A 12,961-nucleotide genomic window follows, 5' to 3' on the forward strand; every position below is an offset into this window, starting at 1 on the left:
AAATTTAGCAAATAAGAACCATGTAGTCATTCTCTTTTTGTGAAATTACAACAAACCAATGGAATATGATGGTTAACTCAACAGACCCAAGGTACAGAATACTACTAACATTTGTAATATGTCAATAAATATTTTTAATAAATCCTATTTAGTTATTTTATTATCCTATATAATTACTTTATATTCCAGATCTATATCCTTTTAACAAATGAGCATAGGAGGAATGTGACCTATCGGCACAGTACTATAATCAAAAATACCCTAATGATAAAAATATAACATATTTAACATATCAATAATATCAAGGGATATACAATTTTATCCTGAGATTCTTACTGGCAGGAATCTAAGGCCTAGGAAAGGTGCTCCCTACATCCAGAAGGAAAAAAATGGAAGGTAGGTAGTTCTCTGTTAAAGGGAGAGGAGAAGCACTGTACAAAAAAGAGAGAATGTAGAAATATATGAAAATACCCGAACAAAATGCACCTGCTTCACAGTGAATAATCTGCAGATATTTATATTTGCAACAGTTGCCAATATATGACTAAAGTCTTAATTCTTGGAATATCAAAGGATGTACAGAAAGAGCTATTCAGTTTCCCACTTCATGTTGTAGTAACAACTGCCTCTTTCTACATGGCTCACTTTCTGGAAGTAGCTGTAATCAAACCCACAAAATTTAATAGTTTGTTTTATTTTTTTAATCCTATACATTAATTCACTGGTCATACACATTTTATGACAAACTACCACTGAGATACAAAAATTTTGTAATGTGACAACTTCTTAGATGTACAGTCTTCTAAACTGTCATTAAAATCTGGTTGACTTTTTATGTCTATAAAATATTTGTTTTTAATCCTTTAATGTTATTGCATTGTCAATGAACTATAAGGCTTAAAACTCTGGTTAGTTTAAGGTTTTGTCAAATTTTGGCCAACAAAAGTGAATTTATTTTGACTGTATTTCTTGTGGTAATATCTATTTATAATGCTGGCTCTAAGTGGCTGCAATGTGTATACCTCTCAAGAAAGTCATGAGCATATTTTAAACTACAAAATACATTCTGCGCATAAGCGAGAGCACATAATTGGATTGGTTGAGGCCACTTATGTCAGAAAACTAAAGATGATATAATCTGTAAATCAGGCTAACTTATAACAGTGATGAATATCTGCTAAATTCCTAAATTCTCTCTTCTGTGTTTATATGATATATTTTGGGGGGGTTGATATAGAAAACCATTTTCAACGTAGAATATACAAACTCTTTAAACCTGATGATTTTATAGTGTGATTCCTACTACATTACTTATAACAAAACTCTAAAGTGGATGAACTTTCAGACATAATCAAACATTTAACCCTTTAAATTTCTTCTTACACTGAGTTGTTTTTTTCAGGCATCCTCAGAAGCGCTAGCATGATTTGTTATAGCAAATTACTGATCATCTAGTTGCTCAAATACCAGATTGTGATCTATTTCAGAGCCGTTGTTTCCCATCACATACCCTTCCCTTTTGTTTAAGAGCATTTAAAAAGCCCAGGAACTTCTCAGAGAAAAGGATGGACCACAGATCCCCAAGTGGGCTCACTGTTAAGAGTCCCTGACACATTATGGAAAGGGACTTACTGGCAGCTTACTCCTTCATTTGTCCTTTAAAATTCCTCTACCAAAGCTTTTGGCCCTAAAACAAACAGTGATCATATCATTAGAGCAGAAAATTAAATGCGTGTGTGTATTACTTTACAGATATTTTACTTTATTTTATTAACAAATAGAGGGAAAGTAAAGGATAAGAAAGCTAGCTGGGTCACATATTCTCAAATAACATTTTCTGCCTCTTATACTCAGGGTCAGCTTGGGATTTAAACTTTCATTTATTTGAGAAATGTTGATTTGATATGCATATCTTTAGAACTAATTTAAATAAATGGGTAGGAAGATATCAATATTAGGGAATTTCCTCTACAATCAGCCGCCTGCCTTGCCTGTACAATGTGTTATGTTGCTTCAATCTGGCCAGTGACCTGTCTAGAACCAGAGACATTAATGTTTAATCATTCCTAGTCACCTTCCAAGCAGGGGCAATTGTCACCACTCCCTTAATAGTTCTGGAATATGTGATACTTAGTAAGGGGAAGGAACTTGATTCTAAGTGCAGTGCTGTGTGGTTAGGAATAGTCAGGTTCTATAATATCAACATAGAAAATGTTTGTGTATATGAGAAAGAGTGCCTACTGTAGGTTTTCTTAGCCCCCTATTTAAAACTGTTAACAGCTGTTTGAAAGAGATTATTAGTCTCATTTTACAGATGTGAAAATTGAGATTGAGAGGTTGGGAAAATCATTGACTGTCAAACACCAGCCAGTAATTAAGCTCCCATCTGTCTGATTCCAGGTCAAACTCAAGGGTACTGGGAAGACTTTACATTCTCTCAAACAAGTAGTGCGAAGAGGGAGAAAAAAAAAGTGTCAGCTTCATAACTCCAGGCAATAAACTCAATGCTTTCTCATATTTTAGTGAAAAGATTTACTCAGGATTCCCAAGCAATTTCAATAAAAACCCAACTGGTTTGAAAATTTTTATCTCAGCACTAAATAATAAAAGTCTTAAAAAGCAGTTTTAGACTCACATTGGTATAGTGATGGCATCATTATGTTTACGGACTGATAGGGTCTGAAACTAGGTCTGTTTCATGGATAGCAATACTTTTCACCAATCACATGGACTAATCATCAGATGTTAAGTTAACCTTACTTAAGGCAAAACTCATCCTGACTTCTGCTATGTAAAAAGGAGAAAGGCACAAATCAACAGAAAACAGGATGAGTCAGAAATAGCCTTATCTTCAAATTGCTTAATTTTGATGACATATGCCTTCATCATACTTTTCAGCAATATAGCTTTTTGAAGTAATTTCTTTTTCCTTTGGCAAAGAAGAAACAAATGAGTATATGAATAAAGGAAAAATTAGGTACTGGAGAAATGAAGACTTTCTAATATATCTTCCATCTACTGGATACAGCATAGTTAACTTGTATAGTTAACTGTTCTCCTAATCCTTAAAGCCATAACAAGACTTATTGTTGAATATTAAAGATGAAATAATACTTGAAGTTACACAAAATATTATATATAGCAGTATCAAATTACTATCATTTAAAGAAATGATAAATCAATATTCTTGTTTCTGAGATAGAAATTTAGCTGCTGTAAATCATTAGAATCTTCCTGCTTTTCCACTGAACCATTATTGTCTTTTATATTCTAACAAGTATCATGTGACTCCTCTCCAAAATAATAAAGAGCAGGGAATCACTGCTGCAGAGAAAATTCTTGGGTTTACAAGCAAGGTATTTCTATATTTCCTTTCTAAGGCCACATAATGATTCCTTAAACTTTTCTTGACAGGGAAAAATAGTAAATATTTTTAGGATTTTGCTGGCCACCGGGTCTCTGTCACAACTACAAAACTCTACCATTGTAGCGGGAAAGTAGCTATAAATAATAAGTAAACAAATGGTGGCATGGCTGGGATCCAATAAAATTTCATTTATAAAAACAGGACAGAACTGACCCAATGATTCTAATTTTCTGACTTCTATAATGCAGGGTAGCTTCATAAGACCTTCCATTTGGCCAAAGTGCCCCATTGGAGGTTTTTTTTCACTATTTCCAAATTTACTCACTGCCAATAATGTAACTTTGTCTTTACGCTCCTTTTAGTATAAAACTGCCTTCATATTTAATCTGTAGCCATTCTTCAAATCCCATCTTAAATCCACCTCATCAGAGAACTCCAGTGAGCATGATACTTTGAACATATTAAGCTATCATAAACTATTTCATCAATTAAGCAATCTTTCCTCTCTTGACTTATAATAGTGTTCATCATTTTTGCACATAGAATCCTTTTTTTAAGAAAAGAAAACAAACCATCCAATTTAAGAAATGGGCAAAGAACTTGCTAAACATTTTTCCAAAGAAGACATACAAATGGTCACTGGGTACATGAAAAGATATTCAATATCACTAATCATTAGGGAAATGCAAATCAAAACCACAATAAGATAGCACCTCCCAATAGAATGACTATTATCAAAAAGACAAGAAACAGCAAGTGTTAGTGAGGCTGTGGAGAAAAGGTACACTGTTGGTAGGAATGTAAATTGTTGTAGCCATTACAGAAAACATTATGTGGAGGTTCCTCAAAAAATTAAAAATAGAACACCACATAATCTGGTAATCCTATTTTTGTGTATATAACCAAAGGAAATAAAATCACTATATCAGAGATATTTGTACCCCCATGTTCACTGCATTATTATCCACAGTAGCAAAGTGGCAGAAACAACCTAAGTGTCCATCAGTGGATGAATGGATAAAGAGGATGTGGTGTATACATATTCTAATCATCTAATACAATAATAATCTAAGAAAGCTGAACTCATAGAAGTAGATGGTAGAATGGTGGTTCCAGGGCCTGAGAGGTGGGGGAAATGGGGTCATGTTTGTCAGAGGATATAAACTCCCAGCTATAAGATAAAAAAGATCTGGGGAGCTAATGCATAGTATAATGACTATAATTAACAACACTGTATTATATACTTGAAAGTTGTTAAGAGAATAAATCTTAAATGTTCTCACGACACACATAAAAAAATCTTAATTATGAGGAGATGGGGCTGCTAACTAACTTTACTGTCAATCTTTTTACAATATATACATTTATCTAATCATCACATTGCACGCCTTAAACTCATCTATGTTATATGTCAATAATATCTCAATAAACCCGGGGGGGAAAATGAAAGGGAACCATAACTATCATGTGGTGTGATCCTGTCATTTGGCAAGCATGAAAACCAGAGAAGCTAAGTAATTTTCCATGATCAGATGAAGAAAAGACAATAGTAAAGCTCTTGAATCTACTTTAGTAAGCTTTATTAAGGCTGTAAAAATTTTAGCATTTCATAAGGATTCCTAAGGATATATAACTCATTCCATCAAGTACCAAAAGATCCTCTATCAGTTCACTAGCAATTAATATCCAGTTTCAATATTTTCAATCATAGGGAAATAATGACATGCTCCTACTTACAAATAGCATAATTTTTTAAAAAGACTTTTGTGAGTCCATTTCCTATTGAGCCAAAAATGACACTCAAACTCTCTGCTAAAGTTGATGAAATGGTGATCTGGTAAGAGTCTTTGTTCTTATTAACAAAAATTGTAAGTAGACAGAAAATGAGAAGCATCATTACCTCCTTTGAGATATATCCCTAGTTGGACAGGTCTAATCGCTATTTCTTATACTGAGCAAAACCATCCTCTCTGTAACATTTACTCACTTGCTTAGCTCTACAAATTTACTCTCACGTGTCTTATTTACATGTGACAAATCTTCACATATTTGAGAAATGTTGTCATGTACCTTCTAAGAATTTTTTTTCAGACTAAACACCACCAGAACAGCCATTATTTATCCATAATACATAATACCAAGAACACATCCAATAACTCACATATATGTATGCATGTTACTTCCCACAGTGGCAAGTGGTCTGACCTACACAGAGTACCGTGAGTTTCCTGTCTTCCATGCCTTGTAAGCTGGAGTTCTCTTAACACAGATTGATTGAACTAAAGATAGACTCTCTTGGCTAAATCTGATAATAGTTTGCTTATATTCCTTACCCTTTAAGTACATTTCAGTATATTAAAATCAGAAATAACTCAGTTATGATTCAACGAATTCCCACATAAACTATTTCCTCTTATTTCCTGGCTAGTTGAGCATTCAATAGATGCTTGAAATTCATGTTGTAATGTAGAATTCTAAGTTGTATGATTTAAACTCATGTTTTCACTGGTAATGCTGCATGGTTGGAGGTCTTTGACTTACTTTCCTAAACCATTCTTCAATTTAAAAAAAAAAAAAAGAGATTCTTTTATGAGAATTAGAGTTCCCTGAAAAGAAAGTTTGAAAACAAATATTCTTTTTGAAGGCTTAAAGTAACGTCAAAGACATAACAGGGAACTGTGCATTTAGACCTATATTTCACATGTTTTTGCTACGATAAGCACCCTCTGGGAGAAACTTTCTGAGTGCTGAATGTTGAAAAGGATTCATAAGAGTATATAACTCAACATGCCATCAAGTACAAAAAGCCCCTCTATCAGTTAACCAGCAATTAATATCCAGTTTTGATATTTTCAATGAACTTGTTTTTACACAGTCATTGGCTGAATCTCACCATTTGTGATCTACAGTTCTGAAAACAGACTTTCCAAGGCTAGTGATCAGCAGTGAAAAAGAGCTTAAATGTATCAGCAAGCCTCTACCCAAGACTCCATTTAATTCATTCAACATAAAGGCAGCATTTTCCTGAGTTAATTTCAACAGTTTTAATCCATTTCATCTATTTAACTAGATTCCTCTCTATTATTTTAAAGATGTTGTTTTGAGAGAACAAAAAAGGAAAATTATGTGTGAAAGATACGTGTTTAGGCAAAACCAAGCTAAACAATACAAAAACAAAAACAGAAGAATATGGGGAAAGTATCTGATTCGATCAATGCCACAAGACTTTCGCAACAAGTTATTTAGCAGGTAATTTGAAAATGGGCTTGGAGTTTTCTAAGCCTTCTAAATTAGTGTGATGCAGCCTAGAGCTGCCACATCAAGGTTCTTATCTATAGGACAAGCAGATTAAACTCATTTGCAAGTGTCAACTCTGTCCTTCTATTCTCATCCTGAGTGGCTCATTAACTTGTTTTGAGTAGGAGTACCTATGTATCAATGAACTGGTTAAAGGATCTTGTCATGTACTTAGATTTCAAAATGGATGTGACTAAAGCAGTGACTGTCATTTTCATACAGCAGCAATTCTGCAGAATATGAGTACCTGCAGGTTACATTTTATTCATCTTCCTCTTTTAGACAGATTGTGGATTGGCCTACCCACAGTGTCAAGTGCAAGTGTGAGGGAGGAGGAGAGTGAGAATTCATGAGAAGGGGCAGGAGGTAGCAATGTAAGAGACACATTCTTACTTTAATGTGGCTTGAAAATCCCAGCTTACCTCCAGGCTGGGTTTGGGAGACAAAAGTTTATATGCTATATGGCTGTTAGAAATATTTTATATTTTTATGGACTATTATTTGGGCTTCACAAAGAAAGATGTTAAAAATCTACTTTTATATCACTCTAAAAACTATAGAAAGACCCATAAATGAAAAAAAAAATTCAAACATAATTCTAAGACCTAACTCTTATAGTCATTTTGCCATGCATAAAAATAGAGACAGCATATTAACAGACATATAAGATATATATATATATATATATAATTGTATGTATACATATATCTTAATGTAACTGAAATTACCCATTGTCCTTTCAGATTTAAATAAAAATTTATTAAAATCCAGTTTGTGGTAATTTTAAGCATGTCTACAAATTCTCTGATACTGCTATACTTTCCTTGAATATTGGCTGGTCTTAATGCCTCACTATGACAACTAGTTTTATGTGTCAACTTGGGCAGGTGACCTAGTTATTCAATCAGACACTAATCTAGGTATGCTGTAAAGGTGTTTTGTAAATGTGGTTAAAGTCCATATTAAGTTGATTTTAAGTACACAGATAATCCTAGATAAACTGGGTGGACCTGATTCAATCAGTTGGGAGTCCTTAAGAGCAGAGCTGAGGCTTCCTAAGAACTTCTTCCTGTAGACAGCCTCCTCAATAATGTCCAAGAGTTTCTTTATTTTTCCTTATTAAAAAATTTTTTTAAATTTAATTTCATTTTTTTTTATATAGCAGGTTCTTATTAGTTATCCATTTTATACATATTAGTGTATATATGTCAATACCCACCTCCCAATTCATCACACCACCACCATCCCCTGGCCACTTTCCCCTACTTGGTGTCCATATGTTTGTTTTCTACATCTGTGTCTCTATTTCTGCCATGCAAACCAATTCATCTGTACCATTTTTCTAGGTTCCACATATATGCGTTAACATACGATCTTTGTTTTTTTCTTTCTGACTTATTTCACTCTGTATGACAGTCTCTAGATCCATCCACAACTCTACAAATGACCCAATTTCGTTCCTTTTTGCAGCTGAATAATATTCCATTTATATATATACCACATCTTCTTTATCTATTTCTCTGTCAATGGGCAATTAGGTTGCTTCCATGACCTGGTTATTGTAAACAGTGTTGCAAAGAACATTGTGGTGCATGTGTCTTTTTGAAATATGCTTTTCTCTGAGTATATACCCAGTAGTGGGATTGCTGGGTCTTATGGTAGTTCTAATTTTAGTTTTTTAAGGAACCTGCATACTGTTCTCCATAGTGGCTATATCAATTTACATTCCCACCAACAGTGCAAAAGGGTTCCCTTTTCTCCACACCCTCTCCAGCATTTATTGTTTGTAGATTTTTTGATGATGGCCATTCTGACTGGTGTGAGGTGATATCTCATTGTAGTTTTGATTTGCATTTCTCTAATGATTAGTGATGTTGAGCATCCTTTCATGTGTTTGTTGGCAATCTGTATATCTTCTCTGGAGAAACATCTATTTAGGTCTTCTGCCCATTTTTGGATTGCGTTGTTTGTTTCTTTGATATCGAGTTCCATGAGCTGCTTGTAAATTTTGGAGGTTAATCCTTTGTCAGTTGCTTCATTTGCAAATATTTTCTCCCATTCTGAAGGTTGTCTTTTCGTCTTGTTTATGGTTTCCTTTGTTGTGCAAAAGCTTTTAAGTTTCATTAGGTCCCATTTGTTTATTTTTGTATTTATTTCCATTTCCCTAGGAAGTGGGTCAAAAAGGATCTTGCTGTGATTTATGTCATACGGTGTTCTGCCTATGTTTTCCTCTAAGAGTTTTAAACTGTCGGGCCTTACATTTAGGTCTTTAATCCATTTTGAGTTTATTTTTGTGTATGGTGTTAGGGAGTGTTCTAATTTCATTCTTTTACACGTACAGTTTTCCCAGCACCACTTATTGAGAGGCCGTCTTTTTCCATTGCATACTCTTGCCTCCTTTATCAAAAATAAGGTGACCATATGTTCATGGGTATATTTCTGGGCTTTCTATCCTGTTCTATTGATCTACATTTCTGTTTTTGTGCCAGTACTAAACTGTCTTGATTACTGTAGCTTTGTAGTATAGTCTGAAGTCCGGGAGCCTGATTCTTCTAGCTCCGTTTTTCATTCTCAGAATTACTTAGGCTATTTGGGGTCTTTGTGTTTCCATAAAATTGTGAAATTTCTTGTTCTAGTTCTGTGAAAAATGCCATTGGTAGTTTGACAGGGATTGCATTGAATCTGTAGATTGCTTTGAGTAGTATAGTCATTTTCACAATGTTGATTCTTCCCATCCAAGAACAAGATATATCTCTCCATCTGTTTGTATCATTTTTAATTTCTTTAATCAGTGTCATATAATTTTCTGCATACAGGTCTTTTGTCTGCTTAGGTAGGCTTATTCCTAGGTATTTTATTCTTTGTGTTTCAATGGAAAATGGGAACGTTTCCTTAATTTCTCTTTCAGATTTTTCATCATTAGTGTATTGGAATGCAAGAGACTTCTGTTCATTTTGTATCCTGCTACATTACCAAATTCGTTGATTAGCTCTAGTAGTTTTCTAGTAGCATCTTTAGGATTCTCCATGTATAGTATCATGTCATCTGCAAACAGTGACAGCTTTCCTTCTTCTTTTCCAATTTGGATTTTTTATTTCTTTTTCTTCTCTGATTGCTTTGGCTAAAATTTCCAAAACTATGTTGAATAAGAGTGGTGAGAGTGGGCAACCTTGTCTTGTTCCTGATCTTAGTGGAAATGGTTTCAGTTTTTCACCATTGAGAATGAGGTTGGCTGTGGGTTTGTCATATATGGCCTTAATTATGTTGAGGTAAGTTCCCTCTAGGCCTACTTTCTGGAGGGTTTTTATCATAACTGGGTGTTGAATTTTGTCAAAAGCCTTTACTGCATCCATTGAGATGATCATATGGTTTTTCTCCTTCAACTTGTTAATATGGTTTATCACATTGATTGATTTGCATATATTGAAAACTCCTTGCATTCGTGGGATAAACCCCACTTGATCATGGTGTATGATCCTTTTAATGTGCTGTTGCATTTTGTCTGCTAATATTTTGTTGAGGATTTTTGCATCTATGTTCATCAGTGATACTGGCCTGTAGTTTTCTTTCTTTGTGACATCTTTGTCTGAATTTGTAACAGGGTGATGGTGGCCTTGTAGAATGAGTTTGAGAGTGTTCCTCCCTCTGTTATATTTTGGAAGAGTTTGAGAAGGCTAGGTATTAACCCTTCTCTAAATGTTTGATAGAATTCGCGTGTGAAGCCATCTGGTCCTGGGCTTTTGTTTGTTGGAAGATTTTTAAGCACAGTCTCAATTTCAGTGTTTGTGATTGGTCTGTTCATGTTTTCAGTTTCTTCCGGGTTCAGTTTCGGAAGGTTGTGCTTTTCTAAGAATTTGTCCATTTCTTCCAGGTTGTCCATTTTATTGGCATATAGTTGCTTGTAGTAATCTCTCATGATCCTCTGTATTTCTGCAGTGTCAGTTGTTACTTCTCCTTTTTCATGTCTAATTCTATTGATTTGAGTCTTCTCCCTTTTTTTCTTGATGAGTCTGGCTAATGGTTTATCAACTTTGTTTATCTTCTCTAAGAACCACTTTTAGTTTTATTGATTTTTGCTATTTTTTTTTCATTTTTTTCCCATTTTTTTCTGATCTGATCTTTATGATTTCTTTCCTTCTGCTAACTTTGGGCTTCTTTTGTTCTTCTTTCTCTAATTGCTTTAGGTGTAAGCTTAGGTTGTTCACTGGTGATGTTTCTTGTTTCTTAAGGTAGGATTGTATTGCTATAAACTTCCTTCTTCGAAATGCTTTTGCTGCATCCCATAGGTTTTGGGTCATCGTGTTCTCATTGTCATTTGTTTCTAGGTATATTTTGATTTCCTCTTTGATTTCTTCAGTGATCTCTTGGTTATTAAGTAGTGTTGTTTAGCCTCCATTTGTTTGTATTTTTTACAGAGTTTTTCCTGTGATTGATATCTAGTCTTATAGCCTTGTGGTTGGAAAAGATACTTGAAACGATTTCAATTTTCTTAAATTTACCAAGGGTTGATTTGTGAGCCAAGATATGGCCTATCCTGGAGAATGTTCCATAAGCACTTGAGAAGAAAGTGTATTCTGTTGTTTTTGGATGGAATGTCCTATAAATATCAATTAAGTCCATCTTGTTTAATGTATCATTTAAAGCTTGTGTTTCCTTCTTTTTTTCATTTGGATGATTTGTCCATTGGTGAAAGTGGTGTGTAAAGTCCCCTACTATGCTGTGTTACTGTCAACTTCCACTTTTATGGCTGTTAGCATTTGCCTTATGTATTGGGGTGCTCCTATGTTGGGTGCATAAATATTTACAATTGTTATATCTTCTTCTTGGATTGATACCTAGATCATTATGTAATGCCCTAATTTGCATCTTGTAATAGTCTTTATTTTAAAGTCTGTTTTGTCTGACATGAGCATGGATACTCCATCTTTCTTTTGATTTCCATTTGCATGGAATATTTTTTTTCCATTTCCTCACTTTCAGTCTATATGTGTCCCTAGGTCTGAAGTGGGTCTCTTGTATACAGCATATATATGGGTCTTGTTTTTGTATCCATTTAGCCTGTCTATGTCTTTTGGTTGGAGCATTTAATCCACTTATATTTAAAGTAGTTATCGATATGTATGTTCCTATTACCATTTTCTTAATTGTTTTGCATTTGTTATTGTAGGTCTTTTCCTTCTCTTGTGTTTCCTGTCTAGAGAAATTCCTTTAGCATTTGTTGTAAAGCTGGTTTGGTGGTGCTGAAGTCTCTTAGCTTTTGCTTCTCTGTAAAGGTTTTAATTTCTTCATCAAATCTGAACGTGATCCTTGCTGGGTAGCGTAATCTTTGTTGTAGGTTTTTCCCTTTCATCACTTTAAATATGTCCTGTCACTCCCTTCTGGCTTGCAGAGTTTCTGCTGAAAGATCAGCTGTTTACCTTATGGGGATTCCCTTGTATGTTTTTTGTTGTTTTTCCCTTCCTGCTTTTAATGTTTTTTCCTTGTGTTTAATTTTTATACTTTGATTAATATGTGTCTTGGTGTGTTTGTCCTTGGATTTATCCTGTATGGACTCTCTGCGCTTTCTGGACTTGATTGACTATTTCCTTTCCCATATTAGGGAAGTTTTCAACTATAATCTCTTCAAATATTTTCTCAGTCCCATTCTTTTTTTCTTCTTCTGGGATCCCTATATTTTGAATGTTGGTGTGTTTAATGTTGTCGCAGAGGTATCTAAGACTGTCCTCAATTCTTTTCATTCTGTTTTCTTTATTCTTCTCTGCAGTAGTTATTTCCACTATTTTATCTTCCAGGTCACTTATCCATCTTCTACCTCAGTTATCCTGCTATTGATCCTTTCTAGAGAATTTTATATTTCATTTATTGTGTTGTTCACCATTGTTTGTTTGCTCTTTAGTTCTTCTAGGTCCTTGTTAAACCTTTCTTCTATTTTCTTCATTCTATTTCTAAGACTTTGGATCATGCTTACTATCATTACTCTGAATTCTTTTTCAGGTAGATTTCCTATTTCCTCTTCATTTGTTTGGTCTGGTGAGTTTTTACCTTGTTCCTTCATGTGCTGTGTTTCTGTCATCTCATTTTGCTTAACTTACTGTGGGGTCTTATTTTTGCAGGCTGCACATTTGTAGTTCCCATTGTTTTTGGTGTCTGCCCCAAGTGGCTAAGGTTGGTGGGTTTGTAGGTTTCCTAGTGGAGGGGACTAGTGCCTGTGTTATGGTGGATGAGTCTGGATCTTGTCTTTCTGGTGGGCAGCACCGCATCCAGTGGTGTGTTTTGGGGTGTCTGTGACCTTATTAT

Source organism: Phocoena phocoena, chromosome 11, assembly GCF_963924675.1.
Source record: "Phocoena phocoena chromosome 11, mPhoPho1.1, whole genome shotgun sequence".
Classification (NCBI taxonomy): Eukaryota; Metazoa; Chordata; class Mammalia; order Artiodactyla; family Phocoenidae; genus Phocoena; species Phocoena phocoena.